Source organism: Nothoprocta perdicaria, unplaced genomic scaffold, assembly GCF_003342845.1.
Source record: "Nothoprocta perdicaria isolate Ctin4 unplaced genomic scaffold, notPer1 scaffold_111, whole genome shotgun sequence".
In the NCBI taxonomy this organism is placed as follows: Eukaryota; Metazoa; Chordata; class Aves; order Tinamiformes; family Tinamidae; genus Nothoprocta; species Nothoprocta perdicaria.
Genome location: NW_020454217.1, coordinates 2,185,927 through 2,195,817, shown reverse-complemented (window position 1 = coordinate 2,195,817; position 9,891 = coordinate 2,185,927).

Sequence of the window (9,891 nt, the reverse complement as noted above, 5' to 3'; positions counted from 1 at the left end):
GGTCTTCCTAGACAGTTGCCCCACTAAGGCTAAGCAAAATCCGTCAATTCCTAAGCATAATTTTCCTTCTCCAGATTAGTCCATGACTCCTTCCACCAGGATTCCAGCCTTCTGCATTCTGTGATACTTCCCACCCAACTGTAGTCATGGAAAGCAACATATCCTTGCTATAATTTTCATCAACATTTTCAAAACTTGCTGTCTTTTAGAAAAACAAATAGACCTTGATAGTCCTTAAGGTTGTAGCAGGTACTGCCAAGCATTACAGAAGAATATGGTTTATGACCTCATTAAACATAAGGTAGGAAAGAAATATTAATTAAATTTTGTTATTTAATAGGTATATTAAATGATGAAATAGGCAGATGTGAGGATTAAGTTCTTATTGCTGTTACTCAAAACAGCAAAGTGATTCTGAATTTTATCCATTATAAATAAAGAATCATTTAGCCCATGTCATAAGAAAAATATCAGAAACAGGAAGTCTTGCAGAAAATCTGTACAGCCAATAGATGAATGATACATGAAACGAGCACTCAGAACATCAAACCGCAGAAGAAAAACAGAATGAATTGTTTGCATCTGTTTTTACAGATGTAAGTGCAGAGCTTGTGGAGGTTTCTGCATTAGAACTCATCTTTGTGGAATATATGCAAGAGAATCTGTCTCAAATTAAGTGTCATTAAAAAAGGTTAAAGAACAAATCAACAAACTAATAACATGGCTAAGACTAGAATCAAGAGCTCTAAAGGAATAGAGAAGGAAAGAAGTAATGGCCATGTGTGATGTGAACCTCTTCAGTTAAAAGTGATTTGGAGCCAAAAGAAATGGAAGACAGCACATGGACAGGATTTGTGGGGACAGCCAAAGAGCCATTATCTCCCAGTTCCGATGTGTGTACTGAACAAACTGACAGAAACTGTTAGACAAGCATAGGATCCATGCATTCATAAATATTTATAAAAACAGGACTTTGGAGTTCATTAAACACAGGTTTTGTTGCATGTTCCCAAGTATATAGGCTTTGAGAGGGCCTCTGTGCCTGAGGACAAGGAAGAGTTGTTGACTAACGTAAATTAGATTTTTAAAGAAGGTCTTTCCACAAAGGCTTCTAAAGGAGACAGTTGCCTTAGTGGGGAAAATAAGTTGTTGATAGACAGAAAGCAAATTATGGGAATTTAAATTCAATTTCCTTGGAAATTTCCAAAGACTCCCATAGAATTTCTGTTAAGGCCTGTGCTGTTCTGAATATTCATAAGTAGACAGGAAGGATGAAATACCACAGTGAAAAAGTTGACAATAAACTCTTTATAGTTTTCTGCAAAGGACCACAAAAAGGGTTCACAGTGCTGAGGGGCTGGGCAAGAAAACAGAAGAAAAAATTCAATACTTATACAAAGGAATACACGTAGGGAAAAGCAACAGTAATTCTCTATAGAAAATGATGGGCATAATAGATATGGAAACCATGTTGGGAACTCAGTAATAACCATCAGGGTAATAAAGAGAATGTTAAGAATCATTAGAAAAGCAAGAGCTGTAGAAAAGGATTACGCGAAGCATCATGTAGCCATTATAAAGTCCTTGTGCTCACGGATCCTCTGCAGCACACGCGGTTCTGCCTTCTCTTCTCAGGCAGGATTCAAAAGAACGGAGGGTTACAAAGAAGGAAAGAAAGTGGAATCTCCTTAGCGCAAGGATGGAGAAAGTCAGACCTTGGGGAAGGATAACTTAGAGGGAATATGACAGAAGTGACATGAAGGTGAGCGAGGACTGCTCGCAATTTCTCAGTAAAAGAATTATAAGGATTAGAATTAAGTTATCAAGAGGCAAGTTCAAAACAAATAAAAGGAGTTCTATGTGCATTTCACAAATAAAACAAGGGACACATCTTCAACAAGACACTAGAGATGCCAAAAATGCACAAGAGTTTGAAAAGCTATGAGATAAATTCACAGACAAATCAAACTTTAAAAAAAAAAAAAAAAAAAAAAAAAAAAGATACCCCTCTGACTGAAGATGTCCCTGCGCCTCAGGCTGCAGCACGCAGCCACCTGGGAAGGCAGCACAAAGCCTTCACCGTAGACTCCTCCGGTTCTGCTGGAACCTGCTCTCGGCCAGATGATACTCTGCTAAACAGACTCAATCCCCTTGTTAATTATTTTAATTCACCCACCAGACAGACAGATCGTTTAAGAGGTCCTATTATAAGTGAGTATCCCACATGCACTTATATAGTGTTTTCAAACTCAATTTCTGATCACTTGCTCATGAAAATTCTGCAATGAGGAAAAATTTCTCAGGAAGTTACTGAGTCTTCTAAAATTCTGGGGGAAACATCTCTCTGTCTTGTCGTTTCTCAAATAAATGTTTTTTTATTTACCATTCCTTCTGGACAACAGATGGAAGATGCTTATGTTGTGATGTACATTCTTATATACATATACAACCTTTCTTAAATTTCCTGCTGTATTTCTAGCTTACCACATGTAACTCCATCAGTAATAATCTACTCCAAGATGATATTCACCTCCCTGGATACCTTGCCTTGGTATCAGAACCGTAATTTCCACATGATCTATTTCTTGATCAGGATACACTAAACCCACTGAACCGTATTCTGTCCTCACTTAAATTTCAACCTCGGGAAAGCCAAAGAGATTACAAAACTAAGTGAAGATGATGAAGTTTGACTCATTGTAATTTTAGTCTCCACACATGCAAATGTCTTCAGGAGCAGGAAGAGCTGAAATGAGGTCAGGAGAGCCAAGTCAAAGAAGAAATCAGGGCTGGAAAAGAAAGGCAAAAGTGAGGAATCCAGAGAGGATTAGGAAACAGCATTAAGTAGGAAGAGGAACTAAGAAGATATTTAGGAAGCAGGAAAAAAGATGGGGACTTTAGGCAGGGAAAAGATGCAACATTCAAGACCAAGAGTTAAGAGCAACAAACCAGCTAAAAGGTCACCCAGAGCCTCTCTTCCCATCTCCTACACATTGAGACGGGCTACACTACCCAGCTGGCTCAGAGGGGAGTCCATTAGCCTTGGGAGAGCCATGTAACTGAAAAGAGATGCAGATCTGACTGTGGGAGACACCTTGGCTAGCACAGTTTGTTGGGTGGCACAGGAGCACCTTCTCTAATGGGGCAGCCCAAGCGACTGTCTACCTACCAGCACTGAAGCTATATGAGTGGCAAGTTGGAGCTCAATTTCCCTGATGAGACATAAGAAGAACTTGCAAAACCAGAAAAGTTGGAAGCAAAATGAATTGCATTAATCTGTTAACGCATAGGGACACTGAGGGAGCAGGGCGATCCTCAGCCCATTCTGAAAATGGGGAAGATTTTACTCTTGGTGGGCAAACAAGGCAGAAACCACACCATTGCACATAGTGCCTTTCTGATGCAACATTACAAAATACATCCTGCGCACTAGTCTTGTTTTCTTTAGCAAGGAGGGCTAATTTCTCCTTCTGGAAGTTACAGACATACAAACTGCTCGGTTTAAAATCACCAGATTGGTCTAAGCCACGACATACCCCATGTCATTATATATTCCATAATGCCATAAGTTTGGTGTATTTTTGCATTCCTATCAATTATGACTGTACGGCAGTAGCAATGCCTTCTCTCTAGGCAGATACAAATGCACTAGCACTAAGCACACGTGTCCATACCTGCATACCTCAGATCATGCTGTCCAACCTGTCTGCATCAATTTATCTTTCTGCTGGTGTCAAGGTGAACACCACCCTCGTGAGGGCGTTAAAAGAAGCAAATCATTCTACAATGATAACATTAGCTGAAAGTATTTTTTATTGTCTTACTCCATGAACCAATAGTTTTATATCTTTCTTGGTATTTATCAGGAACTTCTAGAATGCCTCCTTCACGAACAGGGTGACATTCCTCATATAAAAAGATTTTCACATGAATAACAACACATCTCCCTCTATCTTAACCTTAGGTACATATATACACTTCAAAACAGACAGCAGAATCAAATGGGAGATCTAAAAAATACTCAGGCATGAGTGTCTACTCCCTGTGGAATTCTGTCGCAACAGTGCAAGTATTGCTGCTTTTTCATTGTTATTTTTTCTTTCTTCTACTTGAAAAATGATCACTTTCATTCCAGCCACTGCTGATAAAACTCATCTAATGAGACTCCTGCCATCCCTCACTCTAATGAGAAGACTGAGTACCGAGATTCCTTTCCCTACTCAGACACCTTTCTTCTTTTTTTTTTGGACATTGGTTATATCTTCATGTGCTGAATTGTAACTGGGTCTTCTAGAACTTCCTCTGAAAATGCACCCAGCTCTTCCTACATCTTGTCAAGATATCACAACCAAGTTAGACATTGACAGCACTCTGCACTTTCCTATTCTCTCCAGTTTCTGTTTCATTCACTCTCTAAAAAGTTTCAAATGGATTTTAAAGCATTATTCATAGACTAAAATCTATTAATCTGTTTTTTTATATAGGCAACAACTCTGAGCCATGTTGCATTGTGAATCTTCAGGTAGCTCTATCTTCAATTCAAGCCTTGCAAAGGCAGCAGCAGAATAAACTTACCTTACCCGGTCCAAACCTCTGTTATTGCATTTAATCAGATACATTCACATTGCAAGTGGGTCCCACTTCCATGTTCATTCCTCTTTGGCGCTTTTGCTAAGATTATTAATATCAAGCAGTAACTTTTGAACAGTAAAGACAGAGGTGAAGCTCCTTTTAGAGAGGCTCACACAATGACTTTTGGTCCAATATCAGGGTAAATTTGAAGTAGGAATCTAGAATGTAAAACCCTCCATATACCAGTTTGGATCCCTTGATAAACCACATAGTCCCTTTCTGGCTATTTCAAAAGATTTATTAGAGACAGCAGGTGCCAGGTTGCCTTTAATTGTGCCCTGTGGCTTTAGATTTCACTGCCTAATGGCAGATCAGTTACACTATGTTGACTTAGTTTAACAACAGACTAAATCAAGCCTTCTTTTTTATTATTATGTTTTTCTCTCTCCTTAATCCATGTGAGATATGTTAGCTATTATTTTAGTTTTGTGCCTCACAGACTTTCCAAGCAGTTTTCCAGACATGAATATTGCACCAGTTCCTGTATATGGGAACAGAGCTGACTGCTATGGTGTTAACATGTTTGTTGGTTTGTAATGAAGTGACTTTGCATTGGGAAAAATAAGCCTTTAATTAGAACCAGCTGGTACTGTAGACAGTTTCATGCTCCACAAAACTGACCATGCTTTTCAGCTGAATATGCAGAAAAAAGAGGTATTTCCTCTTCTTAACTGAAGACTTTGTTGCCATTTTTTTTCTCTTAAAGATGGAGGACCCAATCCCACACAAGAGATAGGCAAATGTAACAATCTTACAATCCTAAACACTTTAGTTTATATTTCAAAGATATATACATACACACACACACACACATACACACACACCCCTAAGGACAATATTTAGCAGGTAACAGTTACTTTGTTACTGCTTCTCCAAGCAGAGCCCCTAGGTCAATTTATGTGAAAAAAAAATAAAATAAATACTTTGAAGAGTTCAGGAAACACCAATGGTATATGTATTGAAAGGGAAAAGTGATCGGGGAGGGTGGCCAAAATGCACACAGCTCCAGGAAATGGGAGCTCAAGAGGAGAAGCACAACATCACCATTAAAAGACAGCTCTCACAAACAACAACTGATTTTAATTTTTATATTTCAATGACAGGTTAGCTTTGCCAGCGCTATCTCTTTATCTGCCTTCTTATGAAATCTCTTTCCAAAACTTAAGTTAGCTTTTACCATAGCATTTTGTTTGTATGCCTAGAAATATTAACTTACTAAGTATCTGTAGAGACTGCAGTAATCAGTAAGGCAAAAGATTAGGGGCAAGAAGAATCTGGGTCCTAATCCCAGCTGAGCCACTTACGGTGTAACCTTGGGGAAGTTACTTGACCTTCACATTTCTAAGTAAACTGCTGGAAATTGGATGCCAGCTGGACCTCTGAGAGTACCAGACACGTCTGCTGAACTCCTCTCAATTAAGAAATACTGGAACCACGGCAAGCAGGCTTGCATTGTGACTGGGGGAGTCACACACATAAATATAGTCGAGGATTAATGAACGTCCTCCCCATTCCTGGCAGAGCTAAACCGATGTTGAAAGAGGGACTATGCACTACCCTTCATGTCCAGTTCTTGGCTAGAGCATGAAAGGAAATGATGGCACACAAGAGGCAATTAGACATGAAAAGGATTCCAGCTGTTCTTTTCCACCCAGCATTCTCCTGCACTTCCCAACAAGGACATTTATCAGATTATCTGCTTAGAAAGATTAGATTTATAAGACCAGTCTTGCAGCTGCATCCATGCTGAAGTGGCAGCAGTTCGTTAATGCTGACTAGAAATGGCAAGTCCAAGTTGGCAGTCCCAAGGATGATGTGTCATTCCAGCCATATTTACCCCAAGCACACCTGGCTGTGATTCTATGCCAGCAGTTTTATATCATCAGAGGGATTCCTTATGTCAAGTTTATCCCAAAGATCCTAGAGGATTTTCCTGAAGCAAGTCTACATAATCTTCTATCAACATTTGCTGTAGAGTTCATCAAAAAAAATGGGAAAATGCTGAACTTTTAGCCACGTTGACAATAAAATAATAGAATCCTGTGTAATTCTTCGGCCTCACAGGTAATTGAGGGGAACACACCAAGTTCATACATTACTGCCATTATAGGACTGACATGGTCTCACGAGTGTGAATGAAAGTGCATTAACTGCCTAAAACATCACTACAGAAGCAATTTGAAAATCTAAAGACTGAAACAGCCCCATATTATCATAGGAAATCTGCCTCATTTCTTACAAAGAAGAAAATAGTTTTCTAAGTAATGAGAACAACAGCTAAAATAGCAGAGATTATTTCATAATGTCCAAATTGTGGAGAAGCTATGAGGTGCAAGATTAAGCCAAATGTCCATTACTTTGTTTCTGTTATGATCCTGATGAGGAGTCACTATTTTTGTTTATTTGCTAGATTATGGAGCTGTACCTTCCAAAGGAAACATGAAATATCTTTCATACAAAAAAATTCCAAGTTTGTGGCAATCCAAGCTTCATTTGGCATTGCAAGGAGAGGTAGAGGGTTTTAACAGACAATTACTAATTTACTCTGACAAATCTGCCCATTATTTTTCTACTTTTTTTTTTTACAATCAATTTATTCCCAGCAGAGCCATGTAGATATAGCTACACTCGAGTATAACCTTGCCTCTTAGACTCCCCAAGCAATAATAGCTAGTCCACTATCCATCACTTGCATCCATTTAAAGTTAAAACTTCTTTTTCTCTCCATACATTTGTATACAGGAATTTCAGCAATCTTTTTATCGTGTAGTCACTCAACAGCATGAGATCTTTGTGCAGACACCTCAGCATCCTTTAAGGGCCTTTAGTAAGGGACCTTCTTGAATGTCTTTTGAAAATCCATCTGGGATTTCCTAACTTTTGAAGACTTAACTTTGCAACCTCACAGCCATTGCTTGCAGTGTTAAGTGTATAAATACACATAAAGAAACAAATATAATTTTATTTCTAATAATATTGATAAAATACCTCAAATATTATTGGTATTTGTGACATGCATTTACCCTTCTCAGCTGAAGCTTCTTACTTTGGTCTGTACAAACATTTCCAAGCCAAGCTCCTACTCTTTCACAGGAAATACAGCAGTAATTTTTGCCTGAATAAGAAGCACCAAAACTCTTTTTGTTGTTCCATGCTTCAGGTATATCTCTTGCTCTTTCTCCTTCCATCACATCTTTTCTGCAAAATTTCCCTCTTTTTTTGTTACTTCCCAACTGTTCTAGTTACTATTGTGCTCACAGATTTTTTTTTTCCCCTTAATTTCAGTGTCCATTCTCTGGTTATTCTGGTTCTTCAGCTTTTACTTCTTGTTTGTTTATTTTTCAGGTTCCTCTCCGGTTCTGAACTTTCCCATCATTATGATCACAACCATTCTGATAAGTTGTAGTCATAACATGCCTGGTGCGTAGCTCTGAGGACTAGAGATCAGAGACATTGGGTGAATGGTAACATGGGAGTTTCAAGTTGTGAGATGTCCATCAATGTTTAGAGGCACCAAGGGAAAAAGTACTTGTAGAAAAAAATTTATTGCAGAAAAGTAACATAAAAAAGGAGACTGATGGTTGGATCACAAAAAAAACCTAAAAGTTTCCCTTGACTGATAAATGTTCCTGGCATTTCTTCTACCCTGCTTCTCCAGTACTAGAAATGCCACTCCACAACTTCAGATAGTCAAAATTCTCATGCATTTTCATGATATGGGTGCACAAAAGAACAGGAAAACTTAGCCAGTCAAGTGGGAATTCATGTTTCATAAGCGTAACACTTAGAAAAAAAAATGCCATACTGGCTGGGTACCACCGCTGCCTACTGCAGTAAAATTGGAGAAAAGAGCCACACGCCTCATTCCTCTGAGATCTGTTCCTCAGTTCACTGCCATTTTCACCCCTCCTGTAGGCTCTTCCTCTTGAAGTTTTGGCCATTGCTTTCAATGTAATTGTCAAAAGAAATGACAACCTGGAACCTAAGTAAAGTAGGGAGTCTGCAAGCAGAAAAACAAGCACAGAAGCGCTGGGAACAGTGTGAAAACCAGGCCAGCACAAGATATCAAGTAAATCTAGCTTCTGCCACAGAAAATGTATTTGCATTGACCTCTTTAGCTTTTTATCAGAAAAGGGCCAAATGTTAGTCTGCAGGGTTCCTCTTCTTTTGCCTTGAAAAATTTGCTTTTACAGATTGTAGGCCTTCTATATTTGTAAATATATCATTTGAATTTATGACAAGAATGGAAAATTAAATATAGCACTTCAAATCACCTTCTCAGCCTGCATCTAACAGTACCTTGCATAATGGCATCCTCTTCCATACCTTTCATAGCCCAGCACAGCAATACTCAGACACAAATAATAAACAACAATGAAACAGAAGAGTTGCTAGTGAGTCCATCCAAAATATATATTAAAAATATAGGGTTATATTTTACAGTACATGCAAGTGGTTCAAAAATTGAGGGGCATAATTAGAATTCCTCTTGCAAAGCTAAGTGGGAGAGTTTAGGCCCCCATTCCTTCTGCTGCAGTTATTGTCCCTATGGCTGAACAGCTAAACCTGAGGACTGACCCTCATCTGCATCAATGCGTTCTGACACTTTGGCTTTGCAGGTGATACCCTCTAGGACAGAAGCAGTAATGAAAAGCTGACAGCAGTAAGGCATGGCAGCAATTTCCAAAGTAAAGGCCCTAAGTCTGAATATCAAGTATTATTACAGTGCTTCAGCCTGTGAACCATTCATTTTATTTGCAATAAAGCGCACACACACACACACAGACACCCCTTTATAGCTATGACTCGAAGCACCACAGTCACTAGGTCTGGTTTTAAGTCCCAACCAACTTTTGCATTAGATAAAAAATGGACATGGAATTACCATAACTTGCCCTAAACACTCCCCTCTCTGCAGAAAGGAAAACCAGCAACAGCAATACAATCTGACATTACACAGACATTTGTGTTACAGGATACTAAACATACTAGATTACATTTATGCCTGGGCAAGAACAAACAGTATAGAGTAGTTCTAAGGTATTGGTGTAAATTGGTGAATTCTGATTATCACTGTTAACATCTAGAAAAGATGAAGAGCAGTGAAAACACAACATCACAGAAAGACACTTCCCACTGGCACAGCATTGCCCTTACCAGTGGATTTTTGTTTCTTACAAGTATAATTCAGTGCCAAACAGATGGCCTCAGCCCTAGGAGGGCTCCACATTTAAATATAATGGCAGTTTCACCAGTGAT